Source organism: Dipodomys ordii, unplaced genomic scaffold (assembly GCF_000151885.1).
Source record: "Dipodomys ordii isolate 6190 unplaced genomic scaffold, Dord_2.0 Scaffold12, whole genome shotgun sequence".
Taxonomy (NCBI): Eukaryota; Metazoa; Chordata; class Mammalia; order Rodentia; family Heteromyidae; genus Dipodomys; species Dipodomys ordii.
The window spans coordinates 21,959,515-21,974,483 of record NW_012267228.1 but is presented as its reverse complement, the minus strand read 5'-3'; the positions used below and the strand labels follow the sequence as shown (position 1 = coordinate 21,974,483).

The window sequence follows — 14,969 nt, the reverse complement described above, 5'->3', positions numbered from 1 at the left end:
CTTCTGTCTCAAAATCTTTTTTTGGTGGGGGGAGGAAATATTTAGTTTTTTTTTTCTAAGTTTTGGTCTCTGAGCTCAGTTGTTCCTTCATTCACAATTAAAGCCATGGAGATCTTATTGCAAAATAGTGACAGAATTGCTCTATTTAATCCCAATAACCTTAAGTAATTTTTAAATCATTACTAAGAATTCTACAAAGTAAATTCCACATGTAAAGAGACACCTGCCATTGAAACTGTATATTTATATGAACATTCAGGTAAAAGAAAAACAGGCAGGCTTTCTTGATTATTAGTTTCTTCATTGTATAAGCATTTTCCTTGAGATACCTCCACCAAAATGCACAAATGAAGCGCATGTTGCATCAAACCTGGAGCCTCAGGCCTGTGGCAGATACTGGTAACCTACAGCTACTCTTCTGTCATTCAAGCCCTTCCCAAGAAAAAGACTATTGGTTGCCCTTAGAGATTCAAACCAAGGCTGGGAATGTGTCTCAGTGGTAGAGTGCTTGCCCAGCATGCATGAAGCCCTGGGTTCGATTCCTCAGTACTATATACACAGAAAAGGCCAGAAGTGCCACTATAGTTCAAGGGGTAGAGTGTTAGCCTTGAGCAAAAGAAGCTCAGGGACACTGCCCAGACCCTGAGTTCAAGCCTAGGACTGGCAAAGACGGGGGGGGGGGGGAGGGAGAGAGAGACAAACCAAAAGCATATTTTAACTGCAATTAATGGATTATCTACTTAGAAAGATGAAACATATTGTAGGAAATCACTTGCAGTTATTTTAGGCAAGATGTTACAATATCTACAATGATAGGCTGCAGGTCTTCAGTCCTTTATTGAGGGTCAATTTGTTCCTATTCCACCAGAGAGTTGTGCCAGTTAGAAGCTGCTGATACCCACATGTACTTTGGTTCTTAAGATAAACCTATATTGTGGCTCTTTCTCTTTGGTATTTATTTGGTTATCTTATTTGGTTATTTGGTGAATTTATTGTTATTTATTTTAAGTGGTTAAAGTGTTGAGTTTTAAAATCCATCCAAATAGAACTCTGTATTTTTTTAAATTGGTTGTGGGGCTTGAACTCAGGGCCTGGGTGCAGTCCCTGAGGTTTATTGCTCAAGGCTAGTTAGTACTCTACCACTCTGAGTCACAGAACCACTTCCGGTTTTCTGGGGGTTAGCTAGAGATAAGAGTCTCACAGACTTTCCTGCCTAGGATGGCTTCAAGTCACAACACTCCGATCTCAGCCTCCTGAGTAGCTAGGATTACAGGTGTGAGCCACTGGCACCACGTATTTTTAAGACTTGGAATACATGAGCTCTGCTGAAGCTCGTGAAAGCATATCTGTGTGGCAACAAAGTCTACAATCTAGGGGCAATTCACTGAGTGGGAAAAATACCTGCCACAAAGTATAATTGCTTAGCAAAATCTTTACTACACTCTACATTCTGGATTAAGATCCATACACTGACAACAGCATGCCAACCATTGCTTTTCCTCCATTTTCTCTCTGATGATCTTTTTCAGAGATTGGCGGTAGTAAACATATGTGCTTAGCTCTGAGAAAGGTGCTTCCATGTAATCTCTTGTATAATCAATATCAATGCTTCCAAATTCTACAACTAGTTTGATTTGCTGATTGTGATGGGCTGGAGGTTAGTTTCGTTCTATATGTCCTTTGATGTTTTAATGGAGGCAGGCAAAGGCTATCTAGAAAATGCTTACTACTGTGGGCCAGCCCACTATAGGAAGCATGACTACAGCACTGCCCGGGCAAAGTTAAAGAGCAGAGATAGCTCTTCGCATAGCAGAGAAGACATATCCCCAACATGATTTGAAAGCCCTGGTCCTTTAGTCTAGCAGATACAACAGCATCCTCATCTCAGGTTTATAAATACTTTGTGTTTGGGCAGACATTGAATGCAAACTGAAGCCAAGGTCTCAGGCCGACACACCAGGTATGTACTACTATACCACAGCTGATTTTTATTTGTGGTCGAATATATGTAACATCAAATTTATCCTAGTTACTTTGAAGTACAGCTCTAACTCAACTTAGGAAGAACTTACTTCCTGAATAAACCCACTGTGAATAGAAATATTGTAAGTGAAAATGCACTGCTCACTCATGAAAGCCTACTAGTCTAAAATATTAGAGCTTACTTAGTAACACAATACACTGGCAGAACATCAGTAGTTTCCCTTTGGTGATGGCTTGGGATTAGTAGCTGTACTCATTACCACTGCCCAGCATCACAAAACCAGCACATTCAAGTGGTACATCCCTAACCTGGGAAAAGATTACAATTCAAAATCTGCAGTGTCGTCTCGAATGAATATACCTGGATTTTGTTTGTGGTAGCATAAAGGTGAAACATTTAAAGTTAAGCTATTGTACATTAGAAACCATCCGCCAAAGTCTTAGGGTTTCTCCCCACACACAGATAGAGTTATCTTTCTTTTCTGGTCAACAGCAAGATGATTTACCTAATTTTGTTAAACTATGATGTGCCATCTTCCTTTACACAAAATGAGAAGACTAAATTCAACACCGAACACAGGAAAAGAACAGTTGGACAAAAGAGTCACACAAAACTGTGGTTTCTGGAAAAAGAAGTTAAAAATGGTCTACAGGCAATAAAAGGTGAGAATTATTGAGGGGGGTTCGAATGAAGGAATCTAAACAAACCCGAAAGGAAAAGTTGGTTGTTTAACGCAAGTACTATTATAGAAGATCCCTCATCCAACCCAAGAAATTTGTCATCACCTTTTCTGCACAGTTATTTTTGGCATATTTTTGCCCATAGCTGCCAAGTAGTGGGGCCTAAGTCTAAGCCCATACTGGCACATAGCACCTCTTTACATCTTGAGCGCTGTTATCCTGTCTTCCCATAGGAAAACAACGAAAGCTATTGGAAGTGTTTGTAACAACATCTGGAAGTTAACCTCCAAAGATCTTTCAACTGCATTTTTCTACACTTTCTTCAGGTACCAGGGCCACTCTGTGCTTGTGGCGTCTGAGGAGGAATGTGACAAATAGCCAAATAAGACTCTAGATTAGGATTTGAGAGAAAAGGGGCCCAACATTTGCCATACAAACAAAATACAACTAAACATAAGGGTGAAGAACAAGGCTTCTCTATACCCAACCCACTGCCCTCCATGTAGACATCCTGATTAGGTAGCTTAGAGAAGTGCAGAGAAGATGCCCCAACAACAAAGACATTTCTTGGATAAGCATGGAAGACAGTTAAAATTTCAGCTTTGGCAGATTAAGAGTTGAAGAGAGACCTGTTCCTTCCTTCCACCAGCAAAAAAAAAAAAAAAAACTCCAGGAGAAAGATAAAGGTCTTCTTTCAATTCGACTTTTCCTTTCAGGAGTGCATGCACATGGCACTACCACTGTCCAGATCTCACCACAGTAACACAAGATGAAAGCCAGAATAAGAGCCTTCTTGCCCCTATAACTGAAGTTGGCAGAGACAATACCTGTGGCCTCCAGATGTTATGCAGACAACAGCAACATGGGGGGGGATCACTGTGACTGCCACCCACTGTCAGAGAGAACCATGTGAAACAGTGACAGATACTGAGTAGACAATGATATTGGAGATGAGATCGCTCCCATAGCTAGACCTCTGGACAAAGGAAGTGGTTTGCTTAAAATAGCTGGTATTCGCTCCATAACCTGCCAGAATGGGTTTTTGAAATAAGAAATTAGGAAATTAAGTTCCAAAAAACAAAGTTTTGCATAATGAATTGTACAATATTTCCAAGTGGATTTTTTACCTAGTAGAACCTAATGAAATTCTGAAACCTGGAAGAAAATATGTAAGTGAGAGAAATAAAGGCTGAGGGTGGGGCAGAGAGGTAGGGCAACTGTGTTATCCAACCAAAAGACTTAAAATAGCAATGCTCCCAAAGAGATGATGCCGAGGTGCCTCTGATCAGATAAAATAATATGTATCGAAAGGAACTCCAAGAAATGGAAACAGAGAGGGTTTTTCCCATTGATATTTTGTGTTTTTTCTTTTTGTCTTCTAGAAATGGTGGGGCAAAGGATGAACAAATGAAGCCGTGGTAACTTACTAGACACTATGTTGAAAATGAACTATATACATTGTGGGTGGGGATGGGAGAGGAAAAACTGGGAGAGAGCAAGGGAAGGGGGTGACATTGTCCAAAATCAAATGTACTCGTCCCTTGACTTATGTAACTGTAACTTCTCTTCACATCACCTTAATACTAAATTTTAAAAATTAAAAATAGCAACAGCAACAACAACAAAAAGCACTGCTCCCTAGAAGTCTCTAAAGTAAAAAACAGGAGAGACAGCTGGCAATCCCAAGAAGAGAAATAGCCATACAGATAACTCATACCTCTGCATTCTGTCATGTGATTAGCTTGACTATTATTGTATTTTTTATTTTTATTTTTTGTGCTGGTTCTGGGACTTGAACTCAGGGCCTGAGCTCTGAAATTAGCTCCCATACAGATTTTTGATAATTTAGTGGATATAAGAGTCTCATCAACTCTCTTGCCTGGGCCAGGTCAGATCCGAGCTCCCTGGTGTGTGTGTGTGTGTGTGTGTGTGTGTGTGTGTGTGTGTGTGTGTTGTGTGTGTGTGTTGTGTGTGTGTGTTGTGTGTACTGGTCCTGGGGCTAGAACTCGGGTCTTGGGTACTGTCCCTTAGCTTTTGGGGCTTAAGGCTGGTGCTCTATCACTTGAGCCACAGTAGCATCTCTGGCTGTTTTTTTTTATTTTTGGTGGTTAAATGGAGATAAGAGTCTTCTAGACTTTTCTGCCCAGGCTGGCTTTGAACCACAATCCTCAGACCTCAATATCAGAGTCTGAGTAGCTAGGGATTACAGGCATGTGCCACCTGTGCCTGGCTTGATTAGCTTTTATGTGTAACAAGTGCATGCCTGCAAAACATAACTGATCTCCAAGACATGTTACTAGTGTCCCTTTACATTTCCCAACATGCCCTATCATAATACCTCTTATGGCCTAAATAACGTTTTCTTTCTGTGTGGTGCGGTAATCTAAGCTATGATTTTAAAGTACAGAGACTGGTGTTATCACTTTGGTAGGATATCTTTCTCTCCCCTCCTCCACATTTTACTCAGTATGGACAGAACTCTCAGTGACAATAATCTTTCCTTTTCAGTTTTAAAAGTTGTGGGCTTGGTGACAGAAAACAAGTTCTAACCATGGTGGACAACTAGAATTCCCGAGGGCCATCCTATTGGTGGTTCATATTTATAAAAACTTGTATCACTTTCTCTTATGGCCTGTCATCCAATGTGACATAATGCAATGTGACAGCTCCAGTTTTGAGGATGGCATTTTGCACTTTGCTTTCAAACTTCACAACTACAGTTACCCAATAGAAGCTGGCTGGCTTCAATGGAGCAGAAGGGGAACTGTTAACAGGTTGCCAACTTTAAATTACTGCTGAGTAGCTCAGCGTATTTCTAGAATAATTCTTTTAAAAAGTAATCAACCATAATTTCCAAAAGATCCTTGTTGAAATGTATTTTCTCTTTCCTTATGGTAGGCATTTTGCTGTGAACTGCTAGCACTTTTCCACTCACTATCCCATATTTACACCTTTACTGGCCTCCACATAGGTGGGATGTGTGTGTGTATGTGTGTGTGTGTGTGTGTGTGTGTGTGTGTGTGTATGAAAGAGAGAGAGGCAGAGGCAGAGACAGTGAGACAGAGAGAGAGAGAGAGAGAGAGAGAGAGACAGAGAGAGACAGAGAGAGAGCTCTACCAAAAACTTAATGAGCAGACTGAGATCTGTTCAACAATGACAATACAAATAGCAATCCAGAAAAACACTGAGCAGCTACTGCATAGGAATATTTGTACTTTGCATCTATTTTCTTCCCATTTCCACTGAAGATTCTTCTCTCGTGTAGGAAACAGATTGAGAAAAGCCATTCATGGTAGTGCTTCAGAGAACCAATTGCACAAGTCCATAACTTTGGCAGCTTGTCTGCATCCTGGAAATTCTTGCAGGTTATGCTATGTCTTGAGGGTGTAAGGGCAAACATTTGGAGGAGGTAAAGTGAGGAGAAGCTACAGGAATAGCAAGAGGCTTCAGTTTAGAGAACTCTGTAAACTTGTTAGGAGAATACAAGTTAATTTTTATGGCTCCTCAAGGAAAGTTAATAAAAACTTTGCTAGATTCAAAAGCATCTCTCCAGCCTTCTTTTCCTAATTAAAAATAAGCACATTAAAATACATTATAACCCAGTTTTGAAATAGGAACCCAATCATCCATCGCCCAGTTCAAAGAATTTTCTTAATCCAAATATCAAAAAGTATCCATATTCTATTTTTCATTTTGTGTCTTCATAAACATTTTATTACAAAGAAATGGAAAAAATGGCAGAGAACGGTATAATGAATCATTCATACCTCCTTCACCATCTGCAAAATTACTTCAAAGTGAAGTCTATATATTACTTAAAACAATATAATCTAAAATTTTTGTTTGTAAAAATTATATAAATTGCTCTTGAGTAAATTTTATCAAAATACTGTGTTTTATTTAGGTCTATCCTAACCCTCTGTACTGTGACATCATTTGTTTCAAATAAGTAGTAAAAATTACTAAATGTGTACAACAGAAGCATGACATATGCTTGCTACTCACAAATCCAGAGTGTGTATAGGAATGATATCCCCCTGACTAGGGTCAGACTCTTTTCTATTGAACCGGGGCGTGGTCTCCCAGTGAGTTCTAACACAGAACATTAATCAGACCTAACTAAGCAACTAAGAACTGGAATAGGAACTATTGGCCTTCCCTTGTCCATCAGTCATGGCCAACAGCATGGTTCTTGAACAGTTTGAACTCTTGTTAAACATCTACAAGAATGCTCTTTTTCATGTGTCTGTGATGCTTTGGGCCTTGGTGGATACTCTTTCCTCTTCAAGCTCACAGAAAAGAGAGATTATATGATTTTATAGATGTAAGCATGGTGAACAATTCAATTTGGGACCAGGATAAGGCCCTAGAACCATCTACCAAAACCAAGCTCAAAGTTAACAAAGGTCATTCTTCCTTTTGTCAAATTCATCAAAGTAGACAATTCTGCAAAACAAGCACTTTCTTGGTCTTTTATTACAGACCCTTTACTAGGAACAAAGTAGCAAAACCCCAAAGGACAGCAGTTTATAGAATCCTAGATGACATCAATGGTGATACCTATTATTATTTTATTTTATGCCTCTTCAAAAACTGATATGCAGCCATTCTAAAAATACTTTGCTTCACAGATATTATACAACATATACATACCAAATCATCTGATTAATTTTAATTTTTGCAGGTTTTCTTTTTTTCTGGATAGGAAAATGACTTACAAAATTAAGGACTATTTATCAGTGTTGTTGCTATGCAAAAATCACCTCTTCCTTTAATTTTTCCCTTCTACCAAATCAACCCCAGGGGTCGTGGGTTTAAAGCAACAGAGGAGGTCCTGGCTAGGAAAGATTACCTTTGTCCATGCCCAGATCCACAGTGATTCCTTAAAAAAATATAGCTCTGAAAATGTCCATCTGTTACTATTTTTATCCTTAGAGACTAATGCTTCTACTACTCTGGGGATCTAGATCCTGACCATAACTATGTGGTAAAGGTATTCCACTGCTTGAAAGGATTGATCCAAAGCCATACTGAGGATAGCAATGTGTCTAGCAATCTTAGCTTTTTACAAGGCAGGAGGACCATAGTTCAAGACATAAGTTTGGGAGATGCCCTCTCAGCAAATAAGCTGGGCATAGTAGCATGTTCTTATATGCAGAAAACATAGGTAGAAAAACAGTGATCCAAAGCCAACTCTGGGCAAAAAGCTTAAGACCTTGACTGAAAAATAACTCAAGTATAAAAAGGCCTAGGATGTGGGTCAAGCCATAGAGTGCCTGCAAGTGTAAGACCTGGATTTTGAACTCCAATATTGCCAAGTAAGTAAATAAGCAAAATAAAGCCATATGCCAAGAAAACCACACCATTAAAATAAATGTGAAAATAATAATAGTAATAATAATAATAAATCATACTAATAAACATAATAACTCTTGCCAAGTGGATGATGAAGGATAAAAGACTCAAACATTGTGTTTTAGGCAACCGAGACACTTGCAGTCAAAAGACCGAGTTGATAGCTGGAACTAAATTCCACAGAAGCAGGGTGTGCAAGGTCAGGTTTGACACCTATTATTTCCTTATGATAAGGCAGAAAAATCAAGCCCATAATAAGGTCAAATCAGGAAGGAATCAAATTGAGTTTTTAGATGCAATCTATTTTATAGACGTTGCTCTCTTGGAAATGCTAAAACAGGGTTTTTTTTTTTATATTTCTCTTCACTTTTTCTTTTATTTAAAGGAAGCATCTTATTTTTTTATGGATCAAATGGGTGATTTCCTCCTAACTGGCAAACCATCTTGAAATAGGTTGCCTAAACTGGAAATGTATTATCTTTGTGATTTGATGGGGAAAAAAATAGATGCAGCTGCAAAATACATTTCATTTTTTTATTATAATGCAAAGAGTCCCAATCTGCCTACCAATTGAACTGTTTTGGTCATGAGACATTACCTCCCCAGCATGTGGTATGCCCATCAGCAGGAAGTAGTAAGAAAAGCAGACTAACTTTATTTATTACATTTGCATTGCCTACAAAGCCATTTACTTAATGGATGAGTCTCATTAGCAGTCCAGCCACAATATAAAGAATACAATGATGTGTTTCATGGGTTCATTAAAATAATATTTCAAAGGAGTCATTAGAAGAAAAGAAGCTGAAGATTCAACAGACAGTAAGTTGTCTGCAAATAAATGAGATGGAACCAACATGTTTTCTAGTAAGTTAAGAAACATGTTTACAAATATATCACAGCCATTAAAAAAAGGAAGCATCAACTTAGCAAGTGCTGGGGGGATGATTGTTCATGCAATTTACCAAAATACAACTGTAACATTCTCTCTCAACAGTCATTACAGATGTGAACCAATGTAGGTACAGGAAAAGGGGGCTTAAGGAGGAAAATTCATTCTAGCGCCTGGAGATGATACTTTTGTTTGAAGCAGAACTGAAATCGACTTTGGGATCACCACTATTTTTTTCCTATATGTTTTTTTTTTATTTACTTCAAAATACGCCTTTCTTTCTTAAAAAAGAAAAGAAAAGAAAATCATGGTTAGTGCAAAATAGTCCTGAAAAGGCAGACTATATACTCACATTTTAAAAATCTTTTTCTTATTTATACCCAGGTGTTCAAAATACAAAGTTCTACAAAGCCTTATTCTGAAATCATACCTAATGGTTGACAAATATTTATTCAACAAGTGGATGGATGCATGAGTGAATTGAGAAAAGCAATCCCTTAAACAAGGGAGCTTGAGGTTAGCCTGTTAATTATTGTTGCTTCTTCATTCTGCGACAGCATTTCTACCTATAAGCAAAACAATAAATGGCATGAAATAGCACATTTCCAATAATGTTAAAAGCTTTAACATACTACAGGGTGAACATTTTTACTAGGGTCATAGAGACTAGATTAAAATGAAAGATTTCATAGGGACTCATTTACAGACCTTCTTTTCACAAATAAAATATCACATAGAATGAGAGACCACTAAAGAAACAGATTTCTAATCGTCAACTCTCATTCTTTGAAAGAACTTAGTGTTATAACTTGAAAGAATTACATATTCAGGGACATGGGCGTGCACAACGAAGTAAGTATGCCTAGCAATCAGTCATGGACACCTGGAGTACCAGGCATGAGAGAAAACAGAGACCTTCCTCCATGCACAGTGTCTGGTAGTTAGCTACGCAGCTCAACCATGGGACTGGATTTGGCCATTGGGATACTATTAAAAGCACACTGGAAATTCTGGAATAGACTGTGAGAACCCTTTGTATTTGTTTATGTTCTAGTTTCTCTATCATTAGCATGACCACATGCCTGGGCCAACCTGCTAGAGCGTAACCATTCCAGCCAAAGGTAATGAGAGGCTTGATAGCCTAGATGGTCTGCCAGTCCGTAGACTGGAGGGATCTGGGCAACTTCAGCAGAGTTACCTGTGTGACCCCATCCAACTTCACATGCAAGAAGAATAAACATATATTGCAGTGTGGTATTATTTGACATCTGATCTATTCTCACATAGCCTCCACATTTTGTACTAAGCTTTCACCAAAGAGAACAGCAGGAGGAATAAAATGAAGTTAGCACTGTTTTATTAAATTTCTAATTCATTTTAGTAAAATAACAAAGGGTTATTAAATTACAAATTAGTTTTATTAAAATAAAGGGCTATTTGTTCCCTAATTTTTAAGACAAAGGATACATTAAGAATTGTGCACACAGTGTCGATTTTTAAATGTTTCCAACTAACTCAATAAAATATTCTAAACTCTTGGTGCCAGCCTACAATTTGTTACCCTCTGTCCTAAGTATAGAGGGTATTAAGAGCTCAGGTTTTTCAAAGGTATTGTGGATGGGCAGATAAATACATAGTGCAATTACAGAAACAAACCTGTCATACCTTAATGTGGTATGCGAACAAACGTAAAGTTGAAATCTTGAAACCTGTTATGAATGATTGCTAGCAGGCCACATACATAAAATCTGACCAATCTATCATGGTTGGACTGCTAATGACTGAAGAGAATCATCACAGGTGTAATTTTGTCTAAGGTGCTAAACTCTAAAAATATAGATGTCTCCCAAGGTAAACTGTCAGTTAACCAAAGACTTCAGCCGGTACAACTTCTTCTTAGGACAAAGCAAAACATAATTTAAAGAAGAATATATCCTTTCAAAGTTTACCACCTTCTATCCAAAGTAGTGGGGGAAAAACGTGGGAAGGCCAACAGAGTTGCTGAAGCCTTATACCTCTCCTCCTACGATGTGCACTTATAATATGGAGAAAAGGAGAAAGGTGCTAATTCTTGACTTGCCTTAACATTTTGGCTGATGATATGTTCAATAGGAGAAATTTTGTAACCGTTTTCCTTTAGAATTACCTCATGGGATTGTGATATTGATACAGAAAAAATAATTAATGAATTGGCTTGTAATAAACTATAAGCAACCCCTCAGGGGCATTATAGAGAACCTAGTCTAGTATCTATGGTTGTCAAGAAAACTGAGCAGAGATGTTTTTGTCATTCCCTACTCATATCTTATTAAAACAATCAAATGACTTATAGACCTCTATGAAAACCAAGCATTCTCTTTACTTCCTTCCCCCTTCTCATATTTAACTAGGTATTACTTAGGCATTGTGGCTCACACCTAGCATCCCAGTTACTGGACAGTCTGATTGCAGTTCAAGGACAGCTTGAGTAAAACTTAGTGAAATCCTGTCTTAAAGAAAAAGCCAAGTCAAGGCCTCCCATGCTCCTGGATTGGAAAGATTAACATCGTGAAAATGGCAATACTTCCCAAGGCTATCTACAAATTCAACGCAATACCTATCAAAATTCCAACCTCATTCTTCAAGGAAATAGAAGAGGCAATCCAAAAATTCATATGGAACAATAAAAGACCCCGAATAGCAAAAATGCTCCTCAACGGAAAGAACACTGCTGGGGGAATATCAATACCAAATTTCAAACTCTACTATAAAGCCATAGTAATCAAAACAGCTTGGTATTGGCATAAGAATAGACCTCAGGACCAATGGAATAGAATTGAAAACCCAGAAATGAACCCACAGACCTATAGCCATCTAATCTTCGATAAGGGAGCTAAAACAATAGAATGGAAGAAAGACAGCCTCTTCAGTAAATGGTGCTGGCAAAATTGGTTAACTACATGTAGAAAACTAAAGCTAGATCCTTATATATCACCCTGCACCAGAATCAACTCCAAATGGATCAAAGACCTTGAAGTCAAAGCAGACACTCTGAAAACATTACAGGATGGAATAGGAGAAACCCTAGGTCTCCTTGGCTCAGGCCGAAATTTTTTGAATAGAGACCCAGAAACACAACAAATCAAAGAAAGGTTGGACAAATGGGATTGCATGAAGTTGCAGAGCTTCTGCATGACAAAGGACATAGCTAGCAAGATCAACAGAAAGCCCATGGATTGGGAGAAGATATTCACTAGCCATACAACAGACAAGGGTCTCATATCTAAAATATAACTGGAACTCAAAAAATTAAATCCCCCAACAACAAATCCTCAAAGAAACAACTGCCCAATAAATAAGTGGGCGAAAGACTTAAAGAGAAACTTCTCTGAAGAAGAAAGAAGGATGGCCAATAGACACATGAAGAAATGTTCAACATCCCTAGCCATAAAAGAAATGCAAATCAAAACAACATTGAGATACCACCTCAGTCCAGTTAGAATGGCTATAATCAAGAACTCTAACAACAACAGATGCTGAAGGGGATGTAGACAGAAGGGAACCATACTGCATTGTTGGTGGGAATGTAAACTTGTTCAACCACTTTGGAAAGCAGTATGGAGGTTCCTCAAAAGACTCCACATAGAGCTCCTCTATGACCCAGCAATCCCACTTTTGGGCATTTACCCAAATGTTTACAAACAAGACCACACTAAAGCTACCAGCACAACTATGTTTATTGCAACATTATTTACATAGCTAAGATATGGAACCAACCTAGATGCCCCTCAGTAGATGAATGGATCAAGAAAATGTGGTATATATACACAATGGAATTCTATGCCTCCATCAGAAAGAATGACATTGCCCCATTTGTTAGGAAATGGAAAAACTTGGAAAAAATTATATTAAGTGAAGTAAGCCAGGCCCAAAGAAGCATAGGTCCCATGGTTTCCCTTATTTGCAATATCTAGCATATGTATGAGTCAAGCGGAAAAGGTCAGATAATGTGATGTTAGGAAAATGAACCCTTAGATATGTATTTTAATGTTTTTTCTTTCATGCATTTGTTTCTAACGCATTTATAAGATTATTTCTTTGTTGCTTTGTCTGTCCCTCCCCCACATTATAACCCCTGCTTTCACTATACTTGATGTCCGTATAACTTGTGGAGGATATGGGGAAAAACAAGTCGTTTAAGGATACAGGTGGACCTGTTGCAACAATGAGAAATACAAGTTGTCATGTCGAAAACGAGCTTTACAACGTTGGTGGAGCGGGGGAGGAAGGATTGAGTGGGGAGTAGGGGGGGGGAGGCTGGGAAGGGATGTGAAAGGTAAACAAAGGAGGAGGATAATGCACGCATTATCCTGCCCATGTAATTGTAACCCCTCTGTACAGTATGTTCACAAAATAAAATAAAATGAAAAAAAAAAGAACAAGCCAAGCATGGCAGTTCAGGCCTATAGTCCCAGTTTTATGGAAGCATAGGTAGGTGAATTATAATCCAAGACTGGCCTGGAAAAAAAAAGAAAGAGAACTTATCTGAAAAATAAGTAAAGCAAAATAGGCTGATGGATGTCTCAAATAGTAGAACATCTGCCCAGCAAGCAAAAGACTATGGGTTCATATCATAGTATCCTTCCTTACTCTCTCTCTCTCTCTCTCTCACCAAAAATAAAATAAAATAAAGAACCATAACCCTAAGAAGACTTGAGAAGTTTGTAGATCCTCAATGCTTCAATAGCATTTCTTTCACTATCATTTTACTACCTGTCTTGTTTTGTAATCACCTCTTCAGGGCATTATTTTATCCACTGGAGTAATTGCTATTTGAGATCCAGAATCATGGCTTTCTTTTTTGTATGCTGAGCACTTAGGAGAGCACTTTGCCCATACAAAGTGTTCAATAAATGCTATATGAAGAGAAAATGAAAGAATTCTGATACTAGACGTATTATGTAAGAGTTGAGAGGAACATCTTAACTATGAACCAACAATAAGCTAGAGAATTCAGGCAAAAATATGTAAGAGCTTTTCAACATTACATCCATTAGCTATGAGCCCGAGGACCAAGTCTTCAAAGATAAAATATTTACACAGAACAATGGGGAGCTAAAACATTTACAGCTAAACACATGTTAAAATTGGAAGAAATGTCACAGGCACTTATACCCAGATGTTAAATTTTTTCCTGTTATCTTGCTTGAAGCAGTGGGTATTATTGCTTCAACTTTAACATAAAGAGCTATGCTTTTTCTAGGAGCATTTTTTCACCCTGAGATACTTACTTCTCCAACCTTCTTTTAAGTATCAAGAAATAAGGACTGTCATATGTAAATTAGCTCCCTCTGGTCAAAATGTCCACAGACTCTGGGAAAGATGTTTAGTCTTCCACTCATACCTTAGGTCCTTAAGACTCAATTTCTAAAACACAAATAGTGATTCAACATATCAGGAATTTAATATGATGAACTTAAATATATTCTTCCTTTAGGAACCTCAAGATAATCTAATTTTATTTCCCCACTTCCATTATAACCTCCTTTTCAGAGACTTGATCCTATGAGAGATGATAAAAACAAACAGACCCATTAATTGAGAAACTGAATCACTTCTTCCTTTTCTACCTACCTCCACATCTAGCATATAAATACTCAAGAAATCAGCATGCAGCTTCTCGTGTGTTCAGATAAAAAAGACCAGTCAGTGAGAGCTTAACTGCTTACATAATTATTATAAACTATACAAAGCTCAGTTAAGGAGGGTGTGTTGAAATAGCGTAATATTTTAAAGTTCCAAGCTAGACACAGTGGTGCATGGTTGTAAGCCCAGCATTCAGGAGAATGAGACAGGAGGATCACGAGATCTAGGCTAGCCTGGGTCTACATAGCAAGACCCTGTTTGAGCAAACAAAACCCTCCAAAATAACAAAATCAACTAACGGGGACTTTTCCCACCTTGATGTCCAGCTTGGACATCAAGGCAACATTTGTGGCATCTTCTCCTGAAAGGAAGTATAAGTTAGAAGTTCTTATTCTGTTATTGTTGATTGCATTGCTTAACTAATTTAGAAAACAAA

The 14,969-nt window shown here is 38.1% G+C and overlaps 1 protein-coding gene across 5 annotated transcripts in view; it reads right to left on the bottom strand.

Moving 5' to 3' along the window:
- Fhit (fragile histidine triad) overlaps positions 1–14,969 on the bottom strand; it is a 1,339,970-nt gene that overhangs the window by 569,885 nt on the left and 755,116 nt on the right. The window lies entirely within an intron of this gene.